Raw genomic sequence first — 13,076 nt, 5'->3', positions numbered from 1 at the left:
AAATTGAAGAAAAAAAACCTCAGATTGATAACTTGAAACGGAATCATATATGCGTTTCCGTTGCTCGAATACAACGATCCCCGTCAATGCGCATCCTAATGTTGCACCAAGCAAACGCTCCTGCATTTTCATCAAATACCATATAGTTAAAAGGAAAGAAGAAGAATTAGGGGAAAAAAAGAGATCATGCGTTTTAGGATTTGATTCAAGTGGAAACCTGAGCGAGAATGCTGATCATGGTCACAATCTCTGAATTTTGGCCTCGGATTTGGGGGGAATTTCTTTAGGGTTTATTTTTTTTTTAGTTCTGCTTTAAAATTTAAAAAAGAAGAATTGAGGAAGAAAACATATAGCGCTCCGCGTAAGTAGGTTTGCCCATACATGTCCATGGCCCGAAGTAGACTAGCATTGGGGGATTGAGGCCCATTTTCCGATTCACATCCCAAAAGCTACGAATTTTGATGTTTATTTTTCATTTTTTAATTTTAGAAATTTAAAAAGCACTTTTTAAATGAGAATTAAAAAAAAAACTAAAAGCAGGAAAACATATTTATATTTATTTTTTCAAAGAAAAAATATATACATTTATATCAACTTGAACTAAGTTTTATGTATTTGTTAAACCCTGAACCCTTTTGTTAGAAAAATATGTGCTAAGCCTAAAACGCATTGTTGACTTTGTATTGATTTTCTAAGCATAATCATCTAGCCCACTTCAAATGGAACTTATCATTTGTGTTCATAGGAGAATGTTATCCTAATGTGAACGCACTTCTAAGACAGTAAGGAGTCTATTTAAACTTAATTACTTTATACCAATAGGATCTCATAATATATGCCCATGATTATCCATTATACATTTAACGAAATTAAATGCTTATCTAACCAATATCATACCAATGGACAAGGGGACTTTTTCCTATAAATATATTGGAAAACCATGGGCAAGGGATCGACTCTTTTTATACCCTATAGTTACTTTGAACATTTATCTTTTTAATCAGCCTGCCCTCGTGTCTTGGTTTTGGCTCTCAACTTCTATAGGTGAATACATCACTTTGATCTCCTCTTTGTTCCACTTTATCTTCCTCCATTGTTATACTTTGCATCAACAATTGGTGCGGTAGGCGTGGACTGAATAAAATGTCTTAGAATCAGAATGATGCTACCCACAACTCCATTAACAAAAACATCGACACCAATCCTGCCAATTCTTCCACACCTAAGAATGGCGACAATGTCACAAGCACTGAACTTCCTTCAACCAAACCAATACATCGATTCACCCAATCATGACTACTATGAAAACCCTGACACAACTCCTAAATACACCTTCAATTAATCCAGCCATCATGGTCTTGCCTTCAACTCCCAACACGTTTTCCTATCTTGCCACCCCATAAGACCCTAGAGATGATCTTTTAAAAAAAATTCTGTCTTGTTTAGCCTCGCAATCTCAATCTACTACTGTGGTTATTCCCCCATATCAAACTTCCCAACAGTAGCATCTATCGGCTTCCCTACACCATGTTGTTGAGATACAAGGAAAGAAGTGTCTCATGGAAGCGTCAATTTCAGGAACAATAGGAATGCCAATGCCTGCTAGATCAATGAAATGCCCGTAATGAGTGACTAATCACGGAGTTGTACGTAACAAAAGACGTTGTCAAAGAGGGTGAATTACCCTTTCCGGCAGAATCGAAAGATACAACACAATCAACTATCTATACAGATAAGAAAATGGTGTAATTACTATAAGATTTTATAAGACCCTCAACTTGGTCAAGAACCCCGAAACAAAATCATTCCTGTTGAGGAACAAATTGCAGCGCTTCAATTAGCATTTTTACAAGAGGCTAAAGGTTCTAAATCTGATGAAGTTTTTTGGAGCTTGCTAACAAACTTTTAGCCCCTTCCATGTTCACTCATAACTTTTCTACCTTTTTCAAGTTTCCCAAGTTGACTTACGTTGAAACTAGAGACCCAAAAAATCACCGAGCCCACTAAAATAACCACATGAACATTCTTGGAGCACGCTGTGAAATACTGAACTTTTTCTGTGACCTTTCTAGCACAACCCAACAATGGTACTTATCTCTTCTTCCAGGATCTATATATATAATTTTGATTAGTTGGTTGGGTTAATTATGATAAGATTCTTAGCCAAAAAAACCCCACAACAATCCTCAGCCTACCTCATATCCTTCCAGTAGAAAGAAAAACCCCACAACAATCCTCAGCCTACCTCATATCCTTCCAGTAGAAAGAAAAACCCCACAACAATCCCTAGCCTACCTCATGTCCTTCCGGTAGAAAGAAAATAAACCCCTCCGTGATTTCATGAAAAGATTTAATGTCGTAACTATGATAACCAATGGTGTTTCCAATGCTCTAGCCATCCAAGCTTTCTTGGAAAGAACCACTCACAAATTCCTCCAATTTCACCTCATTAATAACCCCCCAAAAAATCTATCTCAACTATATGAAATGGTTCATCGCTTCATAGAAGGTGATCATATAGACCTTGATCAAGCTAAGTCGATGACCCAAGTAAACTAAACATACCTTTTTTTTTTTAAAATGATCCCCTTCAACATAATCATTTAGTGAAAACTTACCAACATCAACCACAACAAAGAATTCTCCCTCCGATAGGTAAAAGGTAGTTCCAGCAAAATAACCACCGTAACAAAAGGATAGACGAATGGTTAAAATAATAGGTCCACCACGTCACCCATGACCCATGAGAGACAATCGTCCCAACCAACATTAGCGAAAGCGAGTCCCGTATAACCAACATTGAACATACCATTAACTTAATTTCTCTCCCGCTACCATATTTGATCAATTTGAGTATAAAAAATTTCTACCAAATCCACCAACCATGCCTTTCAACCTTTGCTGAGATGATTCACCTTTTCACTACCATTACCACAATGTTGTTACCCCATCGTAACTTGCCTTTTCCTCTAGGGTATACAGGTACTTGAACAAATGCATGAAAGGCCAAATCCTACTCTGACTACATTTGATCATAAATCTAATTATTAGCCACCAGAAACTCCTAACAGTTGCTTAGGTGCCAAACAGTAGGAACACAACAATTCCATTACAAATTGGCAAGTCGACAGATGCTACCCCGCTTCCAACAAGAATAACAATAAGTAAAATACTAATCTCCCTTCGCCAAAACGTGGCCCTAACACAGAGCTTAAACTATGCTTTCCTGTGGGGACACTAAACTCATACTTAGGATGCCTGGTAAGAAGGCCCCTACATCTTTGTGCCATTCTCATCTCTTACTCTATTGTCATACACTTACATTCAACAATAGCCACTAGCTTATTGTAATCCCTCAAATGTTTTGAGAATTTTCCCTTTTGGATCTCGTTCGTCGAAAGCCTCCTAGAATTGACTATAGTTAGCCTATTACTTGTTGTTGCCATCCTATTATCAACGGTAAAAGACTTTCCCCTACTTTTCTATGACGAATACGTGTTAGTCCTCTCCATTGTTTTCACAAATTTGACCATTTTTCGATGGAATAACACAAGATTGACAAACAAAAGAAAATTTCAAAATAGCCATAAAACTGAATATGAACCTCAGGATAAAAGATTTTGAAATGAAAAAATAATCCCAAGCACAAAAAGAAAAATCTATAGACTTTTCAATTATCCCTAAAAAATTCTTCATTTTGGGGACTTGAGACCATGACCAATAACATTTGGTTACCTAAACAATGACAGATACTCTACATCATGACTGCTACTTGTAGTACCCCTAGCCCGATCCGATCATTAGACCTGAGCTACAGGATGTTACCATGCGAGATTCACATGACATACACATACAACATACATGTCGGATCATGCCGCAAAATAAAATGTGGCGGATTGATCCTACGAGTTGTCCAACTGCGGTATTTCCTACGGACACAACTACTGCGAAAAGTAAGGTGGACACCTCATTTTGTAATTTCATGCGGATATCTAAAATGATGGACTGTTTCACGAATACCCCACATTGAGATAAGTTCTGCAAAACTTAACAAATGGAACATAACAGAACCTGAAATCATTTTATTTACATACATCAAGATAGCCCAAAATAAACATCTCCAAAATTTAAGATTTTTGCTTACAAAATGATCATATACTTAAATACATGCCACTTAAACAATTAAGTCAAAATCAAATGTCTACCGTAGTTCTTAGCTGATAGTATGAATTTCTTGCTGATTTCGTTCAACACGCTCTGAACTTTCGAAATCTACAACATAAAAGCAACCTAAGCGTAAGTATTAAGAACACTTAGTAAGCTCATACAAATTTAATAATTAACTTATCGCACATAATAATTATGTAATAACTTAATACTCAAACATAGTTTACTTATCATCCAACACAATTTGTCAACAAGGTAAATGCGTATATTGTATCACATGTCGCATATTAGAGGTGTCCATGGGCCGAGCGGCCCAACCCGACGGCCTGTCCGAAATATGAGAGGGTTTGGGTAAAAATATAGGCCCGAAATATGGGTTTGGGCAAAAAATAAGGCCCGTTTAGAAAATAGGTCGGGCCTCGGGATCACTTTTTTGCCCCGGGCTTGGCCCGGCCCGGCCCGGATATAATAAATATATTTTTTATTTTTTTATTTTTAAAATAAATGTTTGGTGTTTATTAAAAAAATAGGCTGGGCCGGGGTTGGGCTTAGGAATTTTTTCCGGAGCAGGGCTGGACAAAATTTTAAGCCCATATTTCGAGCCGGGCCCAGGCCAAGGACGCGGGCCGAAATTTTTTTTGGGCCCGGCCCAACCCATGGACACCTCTATCGCATATCTGGTATGCAGCATGGTGCGTTAGCACACTTCATATATGATTCATTCCTATACTAATCACAGGTGTAGACTCTAATTTTTCATAGTCGAGTCTTCCAATATCCCTTATTTCTTAATTTTCCAACTTCACAATCTCACATGTTTTATACTACTGGATGAACATCGTAAAAGAACTCAAAACACAGGTACGTTTCACATCAGAGGCTCGCTCGAGCTAGTCATGTATAGAGGTGTCAGGTTACCCATTCGGGCTAAACCTTTATTGACACATTGAAAGCTTGGACAAGGCTTTATGTACATGTAAGGTTACTAGTTGAGTCTAAAACTTTAAAACATCATTAGATTTAGCCTGAACGAGAAACGAAAAAAGTTAACGATATTAACTATTTAGACTAATTAATAACATAATAAAATATAAGGAACAATTTATGTTAAAAATTAAATTATAGAAATTAAATCTTGAATTTAGACATTTTAGAGGGACCAAAATTAAACTTTAACCATTTTGGTAAAATGCAAAAAGAGAAAGAGAAATGGAGCACGATTTAGGTGTGCCATTTGTAAGTAGAAAAGGACCTTAGACATATTAGAGGGACCAAAACTGAAAATTAATCATTTTGATAAAATACAAAAAAAAAGAGAACATGATTTTGTTGCCACGTGTAGGTAGGATTACCTTTCTTTTATATATATAGTTATATAAAAAGTTAGTTGAAATGGAATTTAAAGGCTTTCAGCTTCTCGTCGTCTCTTATTCTTTCTTCTTAAAAAAATTATATATATATCAAATAAAAAATTTACATATATAGAATATTTTAAATGCATATAAAAATGATTTGAATTTTCTGAGTGAGTCTTAGCTTGATTGGCATTTACATTGTTAACAATGTAGGAGGACGTGAGTTCGAGTGCGCTGAAGCGTATTATCCTCCTATTTATGAGCTGGGGATAGGCTATAGATAGTTCTAGGTATTGTCTCACATAGTGCAGATATAATCAAAACCTATAATAAAATTATTCAAAAGAAGATTTGAAATTTAAGAAAAAGTAAAAAGGAGGTTGACTTCATCATCTATCCTCAAGTCGAAGATGATGCAAGAACGCCACGTTGGATCGGACTGTGCATCACCTATTAAAGGAATGTGAGCGTTGCGTGCTTAGTAAGGTCTAAACCCTTGCCCTTATATTTGTATCTAAGGGCATATACATTGCCACTTAATCAAGTGGTACTATGTTTCCCCTCTAAAGACCTATATGATATAGGTTCAGGGTTTCATACTCTACCACATACAAATTACGACTATTTCCTTTAGTAAGTGACCATGAACAACATATAGTCCGATTCAACGAGGCACTTCCATTGTCTCTTCAAGTAGTTTCAAGCGCTCAAGTTTGCCGTAGAGTTGGGAGACAACACTGGGTTGATCCAAAGACAATAGCGGCCTGTTGAGGGGTTTGTTTGGTTCAAACACTTAGGTGCCATATAAAGAGGAGGGGTTCAAACTATACTAAGCACACAACGCATAACCTAATCCAACAAGGTGCTTCTACTTTATGAATCTTGTCTTCGATTCAAGCTCCCATCACTGTTAGAAGTTTTTTGAAGTAAATTTTATCATGTTAGATATGACATGATTACACAATATAAATATAACCTGACATAAAAAAGAACATAAACATAACACAAATACATTTTTTGTATTTGAATTTGAAACATGATTTTAACTATTAGCTTACATCTATTTTTCAAGATCGATAAAGTAGTTTTTAATATAATAAAGACAAATTCATTCTCTCAACACCTTTATCTATTCATTCATTTTATGAACCAATTTTTTAGTACAAATTATTGAAATGCTTAAATTCGAAGTGCTTTGAATGAAAAATAATATATTTTTCAAGCACTACAATAGCATAAGCAAAAGCAATGAAAACATTTAGCTGTGCAATTTGGTGGACAAGCATCCTTGCAATCGTCATCCGTGCTGCATTTAGCATTCGCCATCGGTACACCATCAAAGGGTAATGGCTTAGACACCGGCAAGCAACTACATTTATTGGTTTTTAAGTCACAAAGACCAAGATGATCACAGTTCAATTGACACTCCGAGTCATGAGTACATCCTTCCGAGTTTGATACACCTGCAAAGTAAACAATAAATTTTCATCATTTATTTGTTTTATTTAATTTTTTAATTAGATATTGATGCATATATATACTATGAATCTAAGACAAATGAGATTTGAATCTCAACAATTGCAGTCTCTCATTTTATCTTAAGATCGCAATATCTTTTGTACAAAAAAAAATATGTATATGTATATAATGATTAAATATCGAAGTAAATAAATATTATATACACTAACCAAATGCCATGATCAAAACAATGAAAAAACAAGCAACACCAAAAGAAGCCATTGTTTGAAAGATGTTGAGAGATGAAATTTAGAGTCGATTATATTATGAAAATGAGTCGGTGATGCACAATTTATGAGATATATTGGACATTTTAAAGCTGAATTTGTAGACCCTTTTGAACCTAATATTAAATGATGCAATATCTAGTTGATGATATACTTGCCAATTATGTAGCACAATAAAAAATCTCAAATAGGAAAATAATAAATTTACAACTTAATTTACACATAACTTATGGTATAATAAGGATAAGAACAAAAGTAAGACAGATAGAGTTGTCATATATAACAATTTTTTTTGGAAGTTTCACTATTATAAATAAAGATAAATACCAAAATTATACATGATTTATGATTTAATGTGTATTAATTGTATACATGAAATTTGATGTTGTGCAATTTTACACTTGAAATTTTGATTTGACATAATTATTGATATATCATCATTTTATGTTTATATATTGCATACATAAAATAATTATATTTATCTAATATAAAAATAATTGATGTATTTATTTTTTAAAATGTGTATGATTTAAATAAAAATTAAAGTTTCAAGTGTACATTTGAACCACAATAAGAGTTTCACGTGTATAATTGCACCAAATTAAAGTTAATGTATATTAATGCACATTAAATCAAAGTTCATGTATAATTTTTAGATTTATCCCTTATAATAAATGCAATACTTTCACAAATATAATATAAGTACAAATGTATGTTTAACCAACTATAATGTACAATCAAACTAGTACAAAGCATAATAGATGAAGAATCTAAAAGAAAAGAATTGAACAAAATTTACACATATTATACACACATGGTACAATTGAAGACACATATTTCAATAATTTATCGTGAAACTCGAATATGTGTACTCAAAGCATTTACCATATTAATATTTTTTTTTATAAATTGCAATAAATTGAAAATATTTTTCTAAACAAAGATAATAATTGTTTTTAAAATTTAAGTCAAATTATTAAGTTAGGATTTATAACTTGGTGAATATATCTTACATCCAAAAAATCATTGATGTTTCATTTTTGGGTAAACTTCTAAAATAGTAACTTTTATTTACCTCATGTTACATTTTAGCCATTTATAAAAACTTCAAAATTTTAAATTTGACCATTATTATATAATTTATAAAAACTTAAAAAATTTATTCAAACTCATCATGCCAAAATAATTTTTTTATTAGTAATATATTTTCTTTTAAAAATCTATGTAAAAAATTTAATCAGAGTAGTCAACAATTTTAACAATTTGGACTAAACATTATAAAAGTAGGAGCAAATTATTGTAGAATTCAAGTATAAAGATTAAATCTTAATTTTAAGTATAGTAGAGGGACCAAAAGTGATATTTTTCCATTATTGTATGTATGGCGTAGAAGACGGAAGGGCCAGACACGTGTCAAGGTAAAGGACCTTCCTTTATAAAAAGATCAAATATTAATTTTAGGGATAGTAGAGGGACCAAAAATGGTATTTGACCATTTTCTTATGAAAAGCAAAAAAAAGGAAGGCCAAACACGTGTCAAGGTCTGTAAACCTTTTATATGAGCATCATTCTCTTTCTTCTTTTATCAAATTGAATGTTAAATTATACTCTAACATTATTTTTAGAAGTTTATTTTTTTTAATTTTTTAATTTAAAAATTTAGGTTCAATTATTACTATGGTTAAAAATTTTCTATAAATTTTATTGATGTGACATTTTAAAATTAAAAAAAAATTATTTGTTAATCATGTAACAATAAAATAGTATAGAAAATGTTTATATGGATTTTTTTTCTTAAAAACATTCATTCGAATGCATCATGATAAAATAAATTTTTTTGTTGAAATATTGTTCCTAAGAAAAATTGATGTCAACATTTTTATTGAAATAATTAATAATAAATATTTAAACTAACTAAAGATATTATAAAAGTAAAAGTCTAAAGCTGAAGTTTGATCATTGTCTAATAATGTACAAAATATTTAAAAAACAAAGTAACAACACAAACCTAAAAGAAATAAAAAAAAACACTATGTATCTGTCTCTAAGACTGTCTGGAAATTATATATAATAATGTAATATTTTAATCAAAAAATTAATGATATGAACTATTTGTACTAATTAATAACGCTATAAAAATACAATGACCAAATTGCATTAGAAATTAAAGTGTAGAAGTTAAATATCAAATTTAGGTATGATAGAGAGACCAAAATTAAAATTTAATTATTTTTCTAGAACAGTAAAAAAAGAAAAGGAAAAAGGTAAGACTAATGCAAACATAAAGGAAATAGAAAATAATGTGCCAGTCTCTAAGACTCTCACGTAATATTTTAACAAAAAAAGTTAATGATATTAACTATTTCGACTAATTAATAACATAATAAAAATATAAGGATCAATTTACGTTAAAAATTAAATTATAGAAATTAAATCTTAAATTTAAACATTTTAGAGGGACCAAAATAGAAATTTAACCATTTTGGTACAAAGAGAAAAAGAAAGGGAGCACGGTTTGGGTGGGCCATTTGTAAGTAGAAGATTAGAGGGATCAAAACTGAAATTTAAACATTTTGGTAAAACCCAAAAAAAAGAGAGCATGATCTGGCTGCCACGTGTAAGTAAGATTAGGGTTTTTTTACACCAATAGTATAGAAAAAAAATACTGAAATAGTATGTCAAAAAAAAAATTTACCAAAATAGGTTACTTTTTCATTAGAGCCTATTAGATAGGTGCCAATGAATAAAATAATAATATATATTTTTTGAATAAAATATAATTTTATACTTTTCCGGGTTAGTATATAACCTGTATAATACATAGTATTGACGCCTATCTGGAAGGCACCAATGGTGGTGCCTATCTGGGAGGCGCCAATGGTGGTGCCATACTGAAAGGCGCCAATGCTGTGATTTTTCTCTATAAATATCCCCAACACAGACATAAATTTGACTACAGAAACGGAAGAAAGAAGAAGGAAGGAAGCAGAAGAAAAGAAGGAATGAAAAGAAGAAAAAAATTAGGTATTTTGGTTTTTTTTTTAAATAGAATGTAGAGTCTTGTTAGTAATTTTATTATTTGAAAGTTATTTTGTCATGTTATTAATTTTGTTAGCTTCTGAATGAAAAATTTTGCATTAAAATTTTTATGTATTTTGTTTACATTTTGAAACTGTTTAAGAAATTTGAAATTCTTTTTTACAGATCTAGTATTGAAAATGGAGAATCAGTTTTTTGTATGCGTTTATTTCGATGGAGAAATTTTAACAACAACTGTGGGATGTATATTTGAATGTCGCAAACAAGTAGCAATGAGATTTGATAGAAATATCTTGTTTGATGACATGAAGGAAAAAATTAGTGAAAAAATTTATAGACGTTGTGGGAGAAGGATGTCAAAAGTTTTCTACAAGTTTCCAGTATCAACAGATCCAATAAAATTTACCGATTGTATGTATGTTTGCGATTAAGTAATGAAGAATGTATGTTTGCGATTAAGTGGTATAGCATGAATATATCAGTAGATTACAAAGTCATCGAGTCTAAACCAACATTATATATTGGAGAGTGTTGGAGGTCGGTAGAAGGCTGCAATTGGCGGGTACGAGCTGCATTTATGCAGAAGTCGCAGATGTGGGAAATACGAAAATTTGTTGGGCCCCACACATGCACTTCAACACGTATGACAGAAGATCATCGAAAACTTGACTCAAAAACTATCTGTACATGCATCATGCCAATGGTGAAAGACATGCCGACCATTAAAGTTTCGGTACTGATTGCTGAAATAAAAGCACAATTCCAGTATCGAGTATCATACCGGAAGGCATGGATAGCTAAACAGATGGCAATGGAGCAATTGTACGGAGATTTCGATGCATCGTACAATGAATTACAGGGATGGATAGCCGCCATGAGGGAACACGTGCCGGGGACTGTAATTGAGTTGCAGACACGATCTTATGACGGGCCAAATGACCAACTACAATCGAGAAAAAGAATTTTCCATCGGATGTTCTGGACTTTTGATCAATGTGTGCGCACATTTCCCCACTGCAAACTATTTGTGCAAGTAGATGGAACCTGGCTATATGGAAAATACACACAGATCTTACTTCTTGCGGTTGCTCAAGACGGCAACAGGAACGTACTCCCGATAGCATTTGCCATCGTCGATAAGGAGAACATGGAATCGTGGGAGTTTTTTCTTACCAACCTGCGGAGGTATGTGATTAGCAATGATAATATTTGCATCATTTCCGATAGAGGGAAAGGATTAATTGCAGCCATTAGGCGTTCTGGTGTACCATGGCGATCTGTTTACTGCATCCGGCACATCGCGGCTAACTTCCAGCGAGATTACAAGAATGCAGACTGGAAGAGACAAGTTGTGAGAATGGGTAAAGAAGTACCTTATCTTTTAAATATAAGTTTTAATGTTTTAGAGCAATACTGTAACTTAAAATTTTTTTAATACATATGCAGCGTACGAGCTAGAGCCACACATTTTTCGCCAAAGAATGACCTAGCTTAAGAGTGACATGGAGGGTCAAACCAACACATCTTTCCGGCAGTGGTTGGGTACCATGAAGCCTTGGCAATGGGCTCAAAGTTTTGACGAGGGCTTTCGTTATGGTCCAATGACTACAAACTTAGTGGAGGGGATCAACGCTGTGTTATTAAAAACACGACATCTTCCAATTTCATCTGTCTTCTCGGCAACGTTCTACAGGTTGGCTACCTTGATGCCAAGAATGGGTCAGCAACAAGTGAACCAGATGGAGGCGGGACATGTCTTTGTCGAAGGCATTAGGGATGCAATGGTTGTAAACCATCGAATGGCGAGGTCGATGACAGTAGAAGTATATTCACGACATAATGAAACGTTTCGAGTTATAGAGACCATCGGTCGTCGACCCAGTATACCACCTAGGTCCTACGGAGTTGATCTCTGAAATAGACGGTGCGATTGCAGAAGGTTTCAAACACTTCATTTTCCATGTGCACACGTCGTGGCAGCTTGTGCTAAAGTTCGGCTCAATGTAGAACAATTTATCGATGAAGTGTACACCATCGAACGTACGTTGCGTGTATGGGAAAACGAGTTCCCTATGCTTTCTGACCTATCTACTTGGAAGGTGCCTCCGACGACCTTCGAGCTAGTCCCAGACATAAGGTTGCGTAGAAACCTGAAAGGTCGTCCGTAATCATCCAGAATCCATAACGAAATGGACATTAGGGAGAAATCTGACGGGAATTTGTGTGGCGTATGCAGATTACCCGGTCATAATCGGAGTAAATGCCTTCTCCGAAACTACCATGTTGGACAATCGTCTCAATCGAGTAGAAATTGATATGTACTTCATTACATAAATATGATTTGAATTGCAAAATTTTCTACAATTTGTTGCATTTATGGAGACATTTTTAAACCATTGTAATTTTATTTAGATAAGAACTATCATTACATAAATTGATAATGGTTTTTTATTACAAAAACCCCTAAAATTGATGGTTTGATGGTGTGGTTCTAGGGGTATATTTTTGTGGAGCTCGACGCTCACGTTGTGGGCGATTACGGTTATCAACATTCTCCTCAACAGTATGTTGGGGTGTGTGAAACATATATGAATAATCATATGTCTCAAATGCCATCGATGAACTTGATCCGGGAGAAGAAGAGTACGACGGCGGATATTGGCCGGAAGGAGCGGAGTACTGAGGTGGATACGAGGCCACGAAATAGTCATCGCCCCCTAATTCTGGCTGATAAGAACTATCCCTAGAATGTAGTTCTGCCTCTGGCTCT

Source organism: Gossypium hirsutum, chromosome D08 (genome assembly GCF_007990345.1).
Source record: "Gossypium hirsutum isolate 1008001.06 chromosome D08, Gossypium_hirsutum_v2.1, whole genome shotgun sequence".
Classification (NCBI taxonomy): Eukaryota; Viridiplantae; Streptophyta; class Magnoliopsida; order Malvales; family Malvaceae; genus Gossypium; species Gossypium hirsutum.
Note: the sequence above shows the minus strand (reverse complement) of the source record.